Genomic DNA, 16,965 nt, shown 5'->3' with positions numbered 1-16,965 from the left:
TTGAGTTATAAACTGAACTGACCTTTTTTTTTAAATCCTTTATGGAACACAATTTCTTTTTTTTTCTTTTCTTTTCTTTTTTTCTTTTTTTTTTTTTTTTGTGGTTTTTGAGTCACACCCAGCAGTGCTCAGGGGAAACTCCTGGCTCCGTGCTCAGAAATTGCTCCTGGCAGGCACGAGGGACCATATGGGAAGCCGGATTCGAACTGATGACCTTCTGCATGAAAGGCAAACACCTTACCTCCATGCTATCTCTCTGGCCCCAGAACACAATTTCTATTTGAAAGAATTGGTGACAAGCAATAACATTACTCAGACGGGTATTTGGCAGTCATTTTCTTAACAAACTGAGTCCGACATGTAAAGTTATGCAACCTGTATATTTGTGGATAATGATAAAATTTAAAAATTGACACGAGTCACAGATTCAAAGTGTGAGATCTATTGATAGGTTTTAATGGGATACCATTTGAACATTTCATAGATATGATTTCAATTCTACATTGCAGCACGTCGTTAGGACATTTCTACTTACCAAGTTTTGTGATATGACCACAATGATCTCGAGACAACAAAAGTCCTCTTCCTCCCTTTCCTGAGTTGTAGCTTGATAATCTAGCCATTTTATATATACTTCAAGTAAAAATGAGATGTGGAAGGAGACTGAATGTAGAGGCTGATTAGAAAATCCAGGCCATGGGGCCGGCGAGGTGGCGCTAGAGGTAAGGTGTCTGCCTTGCAAGCGCTAGCCAAGGAAAGGACCGCGGTTCGATCCCCCGGCGTCCCATATGGTCCCCCCCAAGCCAGGGGCAATTTCTGAGCGCTTGGCCAGGAGTAACCCTTGAGCATCAAACGGGTGTGGCCCGAAAAACAAACAAACAAAAAAAAAACAAAAGAAAATCCAGGCCACTTCCCTAAGTCAATAGATTTAACAGACAACTGAGACCCAACCAGCTCTGGCCCCTCAAACCGGTAGCACTTGGCTAGGGAGCTCAGATTATTTAATCCCTTAACCACTCTTTGCTATAACTGGAGTCTCAGTGCCCCCCAAAGGTGAGGATCAATCTTCTCTGTTCTTGCATTGTACCAGGACTGGAAAGTTCAGCAGCACCTCTCTTCCCCTGAACATATAAACATACATACATACGCACACACACTTGTTCTCTAGGTTTCCATTAGCCTAGAACTAAATTGAGGAAATCTTACCTCCATAAGAGAGTGTTAACCATCCAAACTCTTTGGAATTGTGTGTGTGTGTGTGGGGGGAGCTCTGAGTTTGAAGATATTTCAAGTTGCCGTCCAAATTCTTCCATAGTGGTCACTTTGCTGCCTTCACTTGAGACCCACTATCCAGGGATGGGAAGATGATGTTGCTTTACTGGGGACAAATGGGAAAAAAAACGTCTAGCAACAATTACTTAAAAGCTAAGATGTAGGGCCCAGAGAGATAGCACAGCGGCGTTTGCCTTGCAAGCAGCTGATCCAGGACCAAAGGTGGTTGGTTCGAATCCCGGTGTCCCATATGGTCCCCCGTGCCTGCCAGGAGCTATTTCTGAGCAGACAGCCAGGAGTAACCCCTGGGTTTTTTGGGTGTGACCCAAAAACCAAAAACCAAAAAAAAAAAAAAAAAAAAAAAAAAAAAAAAGCAATTGACTGGAAAGCCTGTCTGGAGTACAGGTGGGGGTGGGGTGGATGGAGGGAGATTTGGGACATTTGGGGGAATGTTGCACTGGTGAAGGAGGGTGTTCTTTACATGACTGAAACCTAATCACACTCAATATTTGTAATCAAGATGTTAAAATAAAGAAAAAAATAAAAAGAAACTGTGGTACATAGACAATGGAATATTATGCAGCCGTCAGGAGAGATGAAATCATGAAATGTTCTTATACATGAATGACATGGAATATATTATGCTGAGTGAAATAAGTTAGAGGGAGAGACACAGATGCAGAATAGTTTCACTGACCTATAGGTTTTAAGAAAAATTAAAAACATTATTATAATAATCCCCAGAGACAATAGGGATGAGAACCGGAAGGACTGGCTCAAAATATGAAGCTCACCACAAAGAGTAGTGGTGCAGTTAGGGAAATAACTACACTAACAACTATCATGACAATCTTACTGTGTGAGAAGTAAAATCCCTGTCTCAAATACATGCGTGGGTTGGGCAGGAGAGTTGGGAGGCATTGGTGTTGAGAATGTTGCACTGATGAAGGGGGCGGGGAAGAAAAGCAATTGATTTCATTTCATGGTCTCTTAAAATGTAGATTAGGAAAATCTGCTTGGAAGGAGACATGAGAGGCATGCTTTTAAAAGAATGTTCATCCTAGAATGTGACTTTCCCCAGAAACTATTCACTTTTAGGCCTATTGCTATGGGCACATTCCATAGAAATGTTCCCAACAGAGACAGGTCTCAGAGCAGTTGCAGTTTCTAAAACTGTTGGGATTGCCTGTGCCCTTGATGGGGGCCTGTCTCTCAGGTCAGTCATCCACAGTAAAGTCAAATGGTTCAAAATCTTTCTGAAATCAGTGAGGTAGGGTCTCCTCTTCTCTGCTGATCTGACACTGCCTCCAATCAGACTTGTCAGGAATATTAAGGATGGCTTCACTGGCCAAGACCTCCCTTCCAAACTGCAAAGGAAAACTCTTTTTTATTCTGTGGAAAAGTTTTGCTCCTGGGTCAAGCTCCACATTAAAAAATGCAGCTCCTGGCTGTGCAATCTGCTTAATGTCAGAGTGCTCTGGGATTTCCAACAGCTCCATCTGTTGCTTCTGTGCCTGGGTAAAGAAGGCATCTTTAATATCATCAGTAGTGCAGCAACTGAGTGGCACAGGGATGACCTGGAGAGGTGGGGAGAAAGGGAAAAAGAAGGAATTCACTGTGCTCTTTCAAAAGGGGTCAGGACTCCTGCAGAGCCCCTGCAGGGAATCAAATCCATCACGGGGGTGGAGAAGCACCCCTCAGCATAGATCCTCCTCAGGCCAGAGAAGCTTAGGGCAGCCTGTCCTAAGGATATGAGATATCCTGGGCTCTGTGGGAGCCAAACTGGACATGGGAAAGGCTAGAGAGCATGCTCTGTCTTCTAGTCTTGCCAGCTCCTATATGATAGATGTGGCAGAGTCAGGCCCATTTGAAAACTTAACAAATGTGCCACGAAGAAAGCTACCACAATCTCTGATCTCTTTAAAATAAGAAAATGACTGTGCTTGTTTTTTCTTACTGAGTGTTTTTGAGAATTAAAATTCTAAAGATAAATCCAGTTATGATAAATACCAACAAGCAATTCTCAGACACTCTTATGACTGTTCATTTGATAAACATTTACCCCAATGTCATGTAATGAATGCGGCCGTTGAGGGTAAAAACAACAAAGCACAGTTCTGGCCTGGGAGGAGCTCTTGAGAGTAATGAAGGAGAGGAGCATAAACAATTTCAAGATGATGTGATAATGGAATAAAACTTTTGCCATCTTAAGCAATATTCTCTCCTCCCACCCTTGCTCATACTTATTGCTTTCCTGTGACTTCTTTTTTTATTTCAAAGAAATGATGGTGCTGCCTATATCCCCAAATTTTGTCCTTGAAAAGAATGGAGGGCTTCAAATTAATTAAAGTGACAAAAGTAGGAAAAAGTTCCTATTTTTTTGAGTCTTGGTGGGCATTGTGAAGGGGAGACATTAATGGAACCTAAGGCTCCAGGTTGGAAGAACCATGTAGAAGGCACAGAATCCACAGAAACCATTGGTCTCCATTCCAGTCAACACTATTGAACATGAGAACCAGAGGTTTTCTTGGAAACTTGAGTGCTCTTCCCTTTCTTCTGAAAATGTTGATGGTCTGTGCTAGAGAGATACCTGGTGTCCTTCCTTGGCACCAGACCTACTCATCAGAAACGCACACGCAGAGCACCCAACAGTATGCCGTATTCTTTATACAGAAGTAGCATCCAACTAGGCTGACAAGGCCATTACAGTCTGACTTAAATGTTAAAAATAAACAACCACCCAGCCTTCTTTTGTGTCCTAAAACTCTTCCTTTGCAATAGCAGAAGGGTTGTGCTCAGGGGATTGCCAGTTCTGGGTGCAGGAAAGGCAGTCACAGAAATGAGCAGGAAGCGTCAAGATTACACAGGATGTGACTCACACTTCCAGCAGGAGCAAAGAGGATCAGGGAAGACTTCACAGAAGAGGTGGCATTTGAATTGGATGTGGGTGTTCTGGCCTTCAGAGAAGCTGCCATTCCTTTCCCCATAGAACTCAGACTGCTCAAACTAGGAAACTTGTCTGCTCAGAAAAAGGATCCCATAGAGATGGCACCATTTGGAAGCAGACATTGAATAAAGATCCAACACACGTATTTAAACAAGTCTTTTGGAAATGTTAGGACTTTTTTTTTTCCAGATCACAGCTGCTGCCTATTTGTATATTTGTTCATCCACAAATAGTGATTTATACTCTCTTCACAAATAGTGATGGATCAGAGGTTACACAATTAACTTATATGAGTGCTCAATATACATTAGACATGGGACTTGATTCCCCGATTTCATTCCATGATGTATTTTTTAATCCTCAGTTTACAGATGTGACAGAGATTCAACTTCCTTACCTCACAGCTAAATTAAATGGTTGACACAGATTTTAATTCAAACCAGGACTCCCAGCTAGAAGAACTAAGAATTTAGTTGGGAAGTTAATGAATAAACACTTGAAAGGGTCAAGTATAATATGAGAGAATTCACACTTGGGTCAAGCGATCTTCCTGTTTCTCCATACATACACCTGGCATATGTTCCTATGGACAAGCTCTATTTAGAGGCCCTGCTTCAAGCCTGTGCACTCTTAATTTCTTCCATTCAGCCCATCTCTTACCTGGATCCATACTAGACTTGAGTTTGAGATCTCGAGAGAGAAATTTTATTCCTGCACACCACTTATCCTCACTAATGACTTGCTCCTGGTTTCCCTTAAGTCCATATCTTCTGCTATAACAGTAGAATCTGCCATTTTTATCTGGGTGAATTAGAATGGCCAGAAAAACAGATTTTATTTCTTGGGTTATACTATATATATTATATAATATATATATTATACTATACTGTATCTTTGTAGATACAGTAGTCAGGTAATCCAGTTCTGCCAAATAGATTCTAGTTTCTTCCTCCTCTTATCCATGAGGGCACTACACCTTTTCCCATGAACGTCACATCCTCATCCACGTATCCACTCCACATTATTTCCCAAAGATCCATCCCCATCTCCATCCAACATAACAGTGGAATTTAGGGGCTTCAAGATATGGAGCTAGGAGCGAGACTTGGGTGGGTGGGTTCGGCAGCACAAAGATTTATTCTTAACAGATTCTCCGTAGAAAAGTTATTTATGCTAAGATTGATTGCATGAGCAGGCTTCCGTCAGGGAGAAAGGAGAGATACAAGGGAAAAGCATTTGAAAATTTCCACAGAGAATTTGGATGCTCTGTTATAGCAAGAAAAAAACTCCATGAGCAGAGCCCCTCTCTGTGCCTAATCTTCAATCTCCACTTCACAAATCTCTGTCTAAGGGCAGGTGACATAGTCTGGATACCTCCAGATGTAGACTTGAGGCAGCATAATCAATTGTAGCTCAAATATTAATCCAGGAAATGGCTTCAGAATATATAAAGAGATCTGGAGGACAGCTACAGAGTCAAGTCAACTAGCTGACTCTGCATGTGATTTTCTGGAGTGAGTTAGGAGTTGAGGACTCAGAGGTAAGGAAACTTAGGGAATGGGGTGTCACAGCAGAGAAGATACCACGAATGGACCAGGAAGTAAGGAGCCAGATAGGTCGGTAAGCTGAGACTTCACAGTTAGACATGGATGCCCAGACCTGCTTTGGAGAGTTCTGATATCTGTGTGGCATGGTTCAATCCCATCATCCAGACACTCCTTGCACCCTTATGTGCAAAGTTGGTAAGATAGTTGTTGCCCCCATTTTACAGATGAAGAGATTGAAACTCTGAGATGGGGAAGGTCTTTGTCCAAAATCATCAGAGAGTAGTAGTACTGGTCTGGGGATGTGGTAGGTGGGACAGATTTGAACAGGAGTGTGGATTGGGACAGATACAGCCTTTTTTTTTTATCCCCCCCCCTTTTTTTCTTTTTGCCTAAGACTGTATGCCTAAGATACACACAATAATTGGACAGAAAACCTGACAGGTAAACACTTGGCCATAAAACCACTCATGACCCATATCTGTGTTTGGTTTAAGTGTCCCATGATCTAAACAAGTGGTGATCTTCTGTAGCAGAAGCTCGACTGTCATTTGTCATATTTTTCACCTATTCTCTCAGGCCCCAATGTATGTAAATATGGTGTTTTAGACAGACTTTTCTTCAATACAGGTAATTAGGTAGGGAAGCTTTTTCTTCTCTGGTTCTTTTGGAAACAGACCAAAGTTAGAGCCCATAGGCTAAAAAAAATTTTTTTAAATCTAATATGTCTCTTCTAAGTGCAACGTAAGCCTTTCTCCTCCTCCTGAGAATACCATGAAGTAGAAGCATCCCTTGCTCAATGAACTACTGCAAGCAAGTTAGGAAAGATGGAACTGATTGGTCCTATCAGGAGTTCTTTATTCCAGAACTGGAAATACAGCATTTGCTTCTCTATCACTGACTCCAAAGATCAAACTCTTTGAGAAATTCCCCTGGTGTCCTTTTCTGGACAATGCTAAGCTTGCTAGCTTCAGAGTGACCCACTGGGGCCGGGAAGGTGGCGCTAGAGGTAAGGTGTCTGCCTTGCAAGCGTAGGACAGACTGTGGTTCGATCTCCAGGCATCCCATATGGTCCCCCCAAGCCAGGGGCGATTTCTGAGCACATAGCCAGGAGTAAGCCCTGAGCGTCAAATGGGTGTGGCCCAAAAACAAAAAAAAAAAACACAAAACAAAACAAAAACAAAAACAAAAAAACAGAGTGACCCACCACTATTTTTTTTTAAACTCAGTTTTCCAGTTGTATACTTATCTATCTGTCTGGTCTGAAATTCAGCCAGAAACTATCACCAAGCCTATCGTTGTGTTTATACAAATGTTAACTCCTGCATCTCCAGAATTGTTGAAAGCCACATGGAGATAGGCCAGGCAAGGAAATCTCTTGGCGGCAAATTTCAGGAAGAAGAAAAATGCCCCAAGTGTTTGAGGAATGAAAAGCTGTGAAGCTGAGAAAAGCTTGGAGAGGAAATATAAAATAATAAATAAAATAAATAAATAAATAAAAATAAATAAATAAATAAATAAAAATAAATAAATAAATAAAAATAAATAAAATAAAAATATAAAAATAATAAAATAAAAACCCAAATCAAAAAAAAATAATAATCAGGTGGCGCTAGAGGTAAGGTGTCTGCCTTGCAAGTGCTAGCCAAGAAAGGACCGTGGATCGATCCCCGGCGTCCCATATGGTCCCCTCAAGCCAGGGGCGATTTCTGAGCGCTTAGCCAGGAGTAACCCCTGAGCATCAAACGGGTGTGCCCCCCCCAAAAAAAGGCAAAAACAACTCACCAGTACTACCACCACCACCAAAACAACAAGCACCACACACAAAAATTTTTAAAACTATCTTTAGTAAAAACCTAGTCGTTCTGCTTCAGAGACATTCATACCCCTCTACTTGTGACAATAAAGCTTCTTTACTTTTGGTTGCACATTTCATTTGGGGGCCATTCGTGTCTTAAATGTGGTTACGTAACGCTTTTCTTTTGCTTTACGGGGTTCTTTTCTTGCCTTTCTGCTCCCCAATTTCCTTGGTAATGCTATTTTACTTTACTATGGTCTTCTCAAAGATTCTTTGACAGACAAGTGTCTGACTTTGGGGTAGTCTGTTGCCAGCTTCTTTGTCCAATCCTAAGCAACCAGAGCACTTATCCTCACCCCAGCAGCATGGTACCTGAGCCCATTTTGTCATCGACTGGTCTTTGGCAAATTCTTTTTTTTTTTTTTAATGCATAATTTTTTTTATTTAAACACCTTGATTACATACATGATTGTGTTTGGGTTTCAGTCATAAAAGGAACACCACCCATCACCAGTGCAACATTCCCATCACCCAAGTCCCAAATCTCCCTCCTCCCCACCCAACCCCCGCCTGTACCCTAAACAGGCTCTACATTTCCCTCATACATTCTCAATATTAGGACAGTTCAAAATGTAGTTATTTCTCTAACTAAACTCATCACTCTTTGTGGTGAGCTTCCTGAGGTGAGCTGGAACTTCCAGCTCTTTTCTCTTTTGTGTCTGAAAATTATTATTACAAGGGTGTCTTTCATTTTTCTTAAAACCCATAGATGAGTGAGACCATTCTGCGTTTTTCTCTCTCTCTCTGACTTATTTCACTCAGCATAATAGATTCCATGTACATCCATGTATAGGAAAATTTCATGACTTCATCTCTCCTGACAGCTGCATAATATTCCATTGTGTATATGTACCACAGTTTCTTTAGCCATTCGTCTGTTGAAGGGCATCTTGGTTGTTTCCAGAGTCTTGCTATGGTAAATAGAGCTGCAATGAATATAGGTGTAAGGAAGGGGTTTTTGTATTGTATTTTTGTGTTCCTAGGGTATATTCCTAGGAGTGGTATAGCAGGATCGTATGGGAGCTCGATTTCCAGTTTTTGGAGGAATCTCCATATCGCTTTCCATAAAGGTTGAACTAGACAGCATTCCCACCAGCAGTGGATAAGAGTTCCTTTCTCTCCACATCCCCGCCAACACTGTTTATTCTCATTCTTTGTGATGTGTGCCATTCTCTGGGGTGTGAGGTGGTATCTCATCGTTGTTTTGATTTGCATCTCCCTGATGATTAGTGATGTGGAACATTTTTTCAAATATCTTGGAATCAACTTGACTAAATATGTGAAGGACCTATACAAAGAAAACTATAAAACTCTGCTCCAAGAAATAAGAGAGGACACACGGAAATGGAAACACATACCCTGCTCATGGATTGGCAGGATTAACATCATCAAAATGTCAATACTCCCCAAGGCATTATACAGATTTAATGCCATCCCTCTAAAGATACCCATGACATTCTTCAAAGAAGTGGATCAGACACTCTTGAAATTCATTTGGAACAATAAACACCCTCGAATAGCTAAAGCAATCATTGGGAAAAAGAATATGGGAGGAATTACTTTTCCCAACTTTAAACTGTACTACAAAGCAACAGTTATCAAAACAGCATGGTATTGGAATAAGGATAGGTCCTCAGATCAGTGGAATAGGCTTGAATACTCAGAAAATGTTCCCCAGACATACAACCATCTAATTTTTGATAAAGGAGCAGGAAATCCTAAATGGAGCAGGGAAAGCCTCTTCAACAAGTGGTGTTGGCACAATTGGATAGCCACTTGCAAAAAATTAAACTTAGACCCCCAGCTAACATCATGTACAAAGGTAAAATCCAAATGGATTAAAGACCTCGATATCAGCCCCAAAACCATAAGATATATAGAACAGCACATAGGTAAAACACTACAGGACATTACAGGCATCTTCAAGGAGGAAACTGCACTCTCCAAGCAAGTGAAAGCAGAGATTAACAGATGGGAATATATTAAGCTGAGAAGCTTCTGCACCTCAAAGGAAATAGTGCCCAGGATACAAGAGCCACCCACTGAGTGGGAGAAACTATTCACCCAATACCCATCAGATAAGGGGCTAATCTCCAAAATATACAAGGCACTGACAGAACTTTACAAGAAAAAAACATCTAACCCCATCAAAAAATGGGGAGAAGAAATGAACAGACACTTTGACAAAGAAGAAATACGCATGGCCAAAAGACACATGAAAAAATGTTCCACGTCTTTGGCAAATTCTACTTCATAGACTGGTTCAAATACTCCAGATTCCTTTGGTTGGGAGTTGCCGGTGGCAAGGGAGTAATTTTCTGCCCCCTCCCCATTTGAAGTAGCTGTGCTCACCACTCTCCTCTTTTAAGATAAAAAAGCAACCAGAAACCAAGATCCATTTTAAGTTGTCCATGTTCCACATGGCTATAATCGCGGATTTTTTGTGCCACAAATGCCCCTGAAATGAATGTCTAGCCTAAAAAAGGATGGGAGTTGGGGTGGGGGGTAACAGGAAGGGGAAACAGGGTCATAGACAAGGAAGACTAGCCTCTCCTCGGAATGTGGCCTGCCAGTGAAAGAAAAAGCACCATCCTTAACCCAGATTTCACCCCTGAAAAAATAATTATGCTCCAAAGAAATAGACAGCAGGAAGCCAGGAGGTTGGGGTGGTGGATGCTTTGGGCTTGTGAAATTTCATCTCATACAAACAACAAAGCGAAACATGATTTGCTTCGAATTGTAGTCTAATTGCCTCTTGAGTAAGCAGGTTCTGAACATGCCATTCTTCAAAATCGCTAACCTGCTTCCCTGTGTCTGTTTTGAATTTCCTCTTCTCTAACATATATTTAGATCCTGTCTGTTAGAAGCCAACAAGAACAATCACTAGTATTATCTGTTTCCTTTCAGATCCCAATATAATTCACTTACCTTCTTCCTAGGATTTTTTTTAACCCTTTCCACCCAACAAGATTTTTTCTTTTTCTTTTTCTTTTTATTTCTTTTTCTTTCTTTCTTTCTTTCTTTTTCTTTCTTTCTTTCTTTCTTTCTTTCTTTCTTTCTTTCTTTCTTTCTTTCTTTCTTTCTTTCTTTCTTTCTTTCTTTCTTTCTTTCTTCCTTCCTTCCTTCCTTCCTTCCTTCCTTCCTTCCTTCCTTCCTTCCTTCCTTCCTTCCTTCCTTCCTTCCTTCCTTCCTTCCTTCTTTCTTTCTTTCTTTCTTTCTTTCTTTCTTTCTTTCTTTCTTTCTTTCTTTCTTTCTTTCTTTCTTTCTTTCTTTCTTTTCTTTCTTTCTTTCTTTTTCTTTCTTCATGCAAGACAAACACTCTATCTCTATGCTATTTCTCCAGCCCCTCATAACAAGATTTTCTAATAAAGATGAAGGAAGAAGCAAGGCCTCTTTGGACTCTCTTAGAGACTCTGGAGGAGTTTAGTAAATTAGCTCAATAATTCGTTTGCTCCATTAAGCATTTACTAAATTTTGATTTCAAAAGCAACAACAAATTGAAGGGACCACATATACTGGGCATATGCCAGGTAGCAGGAATAAAATGGGTCTCTCACTCAAAAAGCTCAATCTAGTGGAAAATGTAGACAGTAAGCAAATATCTGCATATTTGTGTGAATGAGCTTGACTGTTTCTGATTAAGAACTGTAGTTCTAAAGTTTAGGCTAGAGAAGGGAGGGATGGTTTCAGTCTGAAATTGTGAAGATTATTCTTCCTACACTTAAGACAATAATATGAAAAAAAATGCATTAAGGATCCCCTGAAGATAAAGCAAGGCTTTGATGGACAAATCACTATCCGTTCAAAAATTACCAAAGCCTTCAGCTTTAGCTCAAGGGATGTGATCTTTGGGTAATGTATGTTAGGAACTAGATTGATGATTTGGGAGCTTAGGTTGAGCAATATGTTGCTATTCAGGCCTGAAGAGGCTGTGTGTATTGTGAAGCTGGAAATACCAGTGCGACACAGCTGGTGGTGCTAGGGGCTTGGAGACTCTAATATTGGGACAGACAGCAGTATGTGAAGCAGGTTCTTGGGAAATTTTCCTGAAGCCCCAGAAGTCTCCCTAATACTATGTAAGTTTATTGAAGTGGAAAGGAAATGTGGAAAGGAAATGTGGGGCCGGGCGGTGGCGCTGGAGGTAAAGTGCCTGCCTTGCCTGCGCTAGCCTAGGACGGACCGAGGTTTGATCCCCCGGCGTCCCATATGGTCCCCCAAGAAGCCAGGAGCAACTTCTGAGCGCATAGCCAGGAGTAACCCCTGAGCGTCACAGGGTGTGGCCCAAAAACAAAAAAAAAAAAAAAAAAAAAGAAAGGAAATGTATACTCCAGCACTAGGAACTGGTAGCTGGGAGGCTGATGGCTCCGAGGAAATCAGGTTTTGGGCTTTTTAATCCGCTAATAGCAAAGGAAAGGAGTGGATGAAAGGTTGTCTTTCCTTGAAAAGCTTGACCTCGGGACTGGAGAGATAGCATGGAGGTAAGGCATTTGCCTTTCATGCAGAAGTTCATCGGTTTGAATCCCGGCATCCCATATGGTCCCCCGTGCCTGCCAGGAGCAATTTCTGAGCATGGAGCCAGGAGTAACCCCTGAGCACTGCCGGGTGCGACCCTAAAACAAAACAAAACAAAACAAAAAAAAGAAAAGCTTGACCTCTTTCCAAATCAGATCTCTATCTCTTTTCTACACAGCACCCACTTTTTTTCCTATCAAGTCTGGAACTGCTCATGGTAATTTTGAGGATGAAGTGCCTTGAAAATCATAATGCTAGTACTTGACTAAGTACTGTGAGCAAAGTGTGCAGAGTGAGCAAAAGGACCTTCAACCACCACTTAGTTCTGCCGAGTTTGCCTCGTTGGGCTTAAACCTGTTCCTCTGGGTATTTTGCAGGCAGGATGTCTTCCAGCTGTTTTGATCAAGAACTTCCTTCCTTTCCCTGTTCTTCTGTCCCTATCAATGTGGTGCCAGAGATTGTGGGCACTTTCAGAGGGTAATTTGTGACATAGAGTGCTAGAAAATGAGCACAAACTGTAAGGCATGCCTTTGATTAGAAGACCTATTCATGCCACCTAAAAATCACAGGAACATTGTGGGGAGCCTAGCTGATGAAACCTGGGACATAGGACACCTCAGTAATTCCTAATCTGGTCACCCACGTGACCAAAAGGCCCATGCCTTGAGAACAAAGGAAATAGACAAAAATAAAGTAATTCAGAGCAGCCCAATATATCCGGCCAGAAAGAAAAATATAGAGTTTGCCTTTGTGTTAGCAAACATTATTAAGAACTCTGTTTGAATCTTATGCCTTTTAGTAAAACGTGCTCAGGTCTATCTTTTTGCCCCTCCCTATTACCTGCCCCAGTTTATGCTAATGAATGCTTGTAACTGTGATTGGTGTAAAATTTGTAACACCCCTGACGTGTTTCAGCCCTTAAAAGCTGATCCCCCAACAATAAACTTTCCTTTTTGAACAGCATGCGTTGTCTTGAAGGCTTCTGTTACTAATTTCTCTAGTTCTTCTTTACAGGTCGGTTCTGCTCGAGTGAACCCACTAATAACTAGCAACTTTCATCTCCACACCCCCGCGGGTCGGGGGACTCCCACGAAAGTTGCAGAGTGGCGCCCAACGTGGGGCTCGAGTTACAGAATCTGATCGAGTGGCTATGGTGTAATCGGTAAGGCGACTGACTGCCTTGTACGCGGCTGGTCCGATGGCAGTGGCATATCAAAGAACTTATTCAATGCTAGGCTCCCCACAGAACATCTGAAGAGAGACAGGAGAGACAGGCTTTATTGTCTAGAAGACAACTTAAATTTGGAAAGCTACACAGATTCAAAACACAGAAGTTGAGAGCTGGCCTAACTAAGGTCAAGTAAAAGTAATGATACACGGATATGAGAGCTATCTGGCTGCGACATCTGTCACTCCATTGATCGCCAGAGTTGATTCAGCTGATTTGGCTAGTGTCCCCTTCCTCCCTCACCACTCCATGTGCGTCCTTCCAGAAGCTGTGTGTTAGGACTAAGAGGATGGCTTTCCCCAACAGAGACCAACTGTTCTTCAGTCAAGGTATACAAGTAGCTGTGTTCTCCTGCTAGAACATCCAAACAAGCTCTTAAGGTCCATTTGTAGGAGAATGTAGGGTAGTCAAGGCTTCCAAGACTCCAAACACATCCAGATGAGGCACTGCATATGGCAGTCTGCCTTCCTCAAGAAAAGAAAAAAAAATACACAATGGTCTGTGTGCATATTTTAAATGTTTCAGGAAAAATTCTTATCTATGGGGGGTGGGGAGATAGGCATGTGCAGTTGAATATGCCAACATATATCTCTGGTACAGAAAATGGTGGAGAAATGTCATTGGGGCATGTCTTTATGTATGGTAATGAGATGGTGACTTGCTGATCAGGGCAAGTAATACTGCACAGTCTCCACTGACCAAGGAACCGGGTCTTCTTTGGTACAAAGGTATTTCTTGGTCTAACTGAAGTCAAAAGGAAGTCTGTTGGGGAAGAGTTGTCACATTTTGCAAGCTAACAAACTGCAGTTAGTGGTTTTTTGTTTGTTTTTCTGTTTCTTTGATCCTAGAGAATTTGACTTAGTTTTGACAAAGAAGAAAAAAATTGCAGTTTTGATTATTCCAGTGACTTCATGTTTCTATTAAGGCATAAATTATAAGACAGTTTGATTCATTTAAAAATGTCATGGTGGGGCCGGAGAGATAGCATGGAGGTAAGGCTTTTGTCTTGCACACAGCCGATCCAGGAAAGATGGTGGTTTGAATCCCTGCATCCCATATGGTCTCCTGAGCCTCCCAAGAGTGATTCTGAGCATCGAGCCAGGAGTAACCCCTGAGCGCTGCCGGGTGTGACCCAAAAACCAAAAAAAAAAAAAAAAGAAAAGAAAAGAAAAAAATGTCATGGTATTAAAGAAACATGTCAGTTTTATAGCATTTGTGAATTTCCTAGAAGAGTTTAAAACTTTTTACATAGAATTTTTAGTTTGGTGGCCTCTCAAGCTACATCAGGGGCCTGGAGGGACATTCCTGAAGATATTTAGCCTAAGCCAGTGGAATAGTTGAAAGTCTAGGGTGCAACACTATGTCACTGCTTAGTACCATATGTTCTGCTGGCTAGGGTGATACTTGGGAAGCAGCCATGAGGTTTAAGGATCACACTCAGGGTCTGTGGAGAGTCATAGATCCTTGAGCTATATGGCCCCTTTTCACATTTTATATTGTTGACCTAAGGATGATAGTGAAGAGAGCAGCAACATGATAAAAAAAAAAGATACAAAGACATTAAATGACTACTCAAGGTTACAACTAGTCATGAAGAGCTAGAACCAGAATCTAGGTTTGCGCTTTCCACTCTAGCAGGATCCTGCCACTTTTTGTTTCTTTGGCTTGCATCTAACAACCTCTGCAAGAAGAAACTATCAACAGTCCTGCTCAAGATGCTATTTTTTTGTTCCAACTGAACCTGCCACTAGGAATCATACAGAAGCAAGCAAAAGTGTTTCCAATTTCATAGACTGAGTATCTATGATTTGGGCCAGTTCAAAAGAATGAGTTAAGCTCATTCCTATTTTTGGAATGATGAACCCTGTCAAAAAATAATGATGGTATGTCATCCGTGGATAAACAAAGGCTATCTGGGACCAGATTCCATGGATAATAATAGCAGACTCTTCAGTAGCCTGGGAAAGATGAACAAAGGAAAAAGCAGAGGAATCATATATGAGATAAGCATGCAGTGCATGCAGACTCTTGGAAAGATGATCCTTGGAGCTAAGCTATGCCCTACTTCCAATGTCAGCCCTTTTATACACACAAATCTCCTTCTCAACCTTTCTGAGAAACTTGGGTGGATCTTAGTTGATCAAAATAGTACTTATAAAAGCTTGATCCACATGATTCATTTATGTACCATGGTTGAAGAAACATAATTCATGCAAAAGAAGAAATATGTCACAATGTAACTTGTGCTTCTCTTCTCCACTCACTGTCCTCACATATTACAACTATCTTGGTTCTTCAAAATACCCTTCAGTTTCCCTCCCTGTACATCTTGATGTCTTCCTCCATTGTATTGTGATTACCCATAGCAAAAACCCAAGAACTAGTCTAACAAGAAATGATCCTCTTTAGAGGGTGGAGGAGGATAGGAAAACTACGTAGTCCAAGTCAGAGTTCTCCTTAATGAGCACAGAAAGGGAAAAGCTACATGATAAACACTCATATTTCCATTATTATTTACCTTGTAATCATAGAGGCAAGGAGAATAAGGTAACCAACCTGAGGTACAGGAGGGTCTGAGAGGGTACAGTCTTAGGGGAACTGTTGGGGGTGTGGGCATGAGAGGGGTTTACTGGGTAATATTTTTAATAGATCTAGAGTGCATGGTATTTCTCTTAATAATGAGATATGTGTATATGCTCAAACATGTCATCACCCCAATAACATATATAGTATTAAATATTTTAAGGATAAAGAATATGGTAAGATGCTGTCATTAATTATCTAACCAGAGATTTAATCCACCAAGGAATCATGGCTTTGATCCACAGAAACAAATCAATAATGCTATGACTATTAGGAGTGAGGAGTGTGTCAATATATTAGATTTAAAATTTATTTTTAAATTTTTGGGGGATGGTAACATCTGTCCAATGGTATGGCAAAGGAAATGGGTGGATTCAAAAGACTGCTAGTTGAACCTAAAAAAAAAAAAAAAAAAAAAAAAAAAAGAAGAAGATGAAGAAGCCAGTGCGTTGGGCTAGATTGGTGTAGGTGGAGATGTGACTGAGTATGAGTTCTTGATTTTGCCTTGGGAGGTTCTTCCAGAAGCAGTCTGTAAAAGTGCAAGAGTGAGTTCAGAGAACTGCAGAGAATTGATTGAGTAGGCTGGAAATTGAGCAAACCTCTGGGACTGCAGAAAATGGCAGGCAATAATTACTTCAGTAAGTTGGAAACCAGTTCCTTTTTCCAGCCAGTCCTGCAGCATGAGCTGTGGGATTCAGCTTGGAAATTTTGGAGGGGATATGAGGACAGGAAGGAATGCTCCAGATTCCTGAAAGGTGATGGGCCAAAGGATGACAGATTCTAAAACATTACATGTCAGTAAACCAACCCTGCACCTGCCAAGCTAGATGACAAGGACTATCCACTCAATAGCTACCCTTTCTTAAGAGTGGATATCCCAGGAACCTTCCAAAGAGCCCCTAGCATCCCCAAAAGAGCCTCAATTAACCAAACAGAATCATAGATCACTAAAATAAAGTTGCTTGGTTTGACAATCCCTTCTACCCAGCAGAGCTAAGAAGCAGGAAACATTCCAAATTGC

The 16,965-nt window shown here is 41.2% G+C and overlaps 1 protein-coding gene and 1 non-coding gene across 2 annotated transcripts in view; both read right to left on the bottom strand.

Moving 5' to 3' along the window:
- SQLE (squalene epoxidase) overlaps nt 1–16,965 on the bottom strand; it is a 767,303-nt gene that overhangs the window by 123,291 nt on the left and 627,047 nt on the right. The gene's annotated exons all lie outside the window — the stretch shown is intronic.
- LOC125997824 (small nucleolar RNA SNORA12) lies at nt 3,039–3,182 on the bottom strand. Its single transcript, XR_007491834.1, has one exon. It is a non-coding gene; the product is annotated as a small nucleolar RNA SNORA12 (small nucleolar RNA).

This window comes from Suncus etruscus, chromosome 19, assembly GCF_024139225.1.
Source record: "Suncus etruscus isolate mSunEtr1 chromosome 19, mSunEtr1.pri.cur, whole genome shotgun sequence".
Lineage (NCBI taxonomy): Eukaryota > Metazoa > Chordata > Mammalia > Eulipotyphla > Soricidae > Suncus > Suncus etruscus.
Note: the sequence above shows the minus strand (reverse complement) of the source record. Positions and strands in the feature narration are given on the sequence as shown.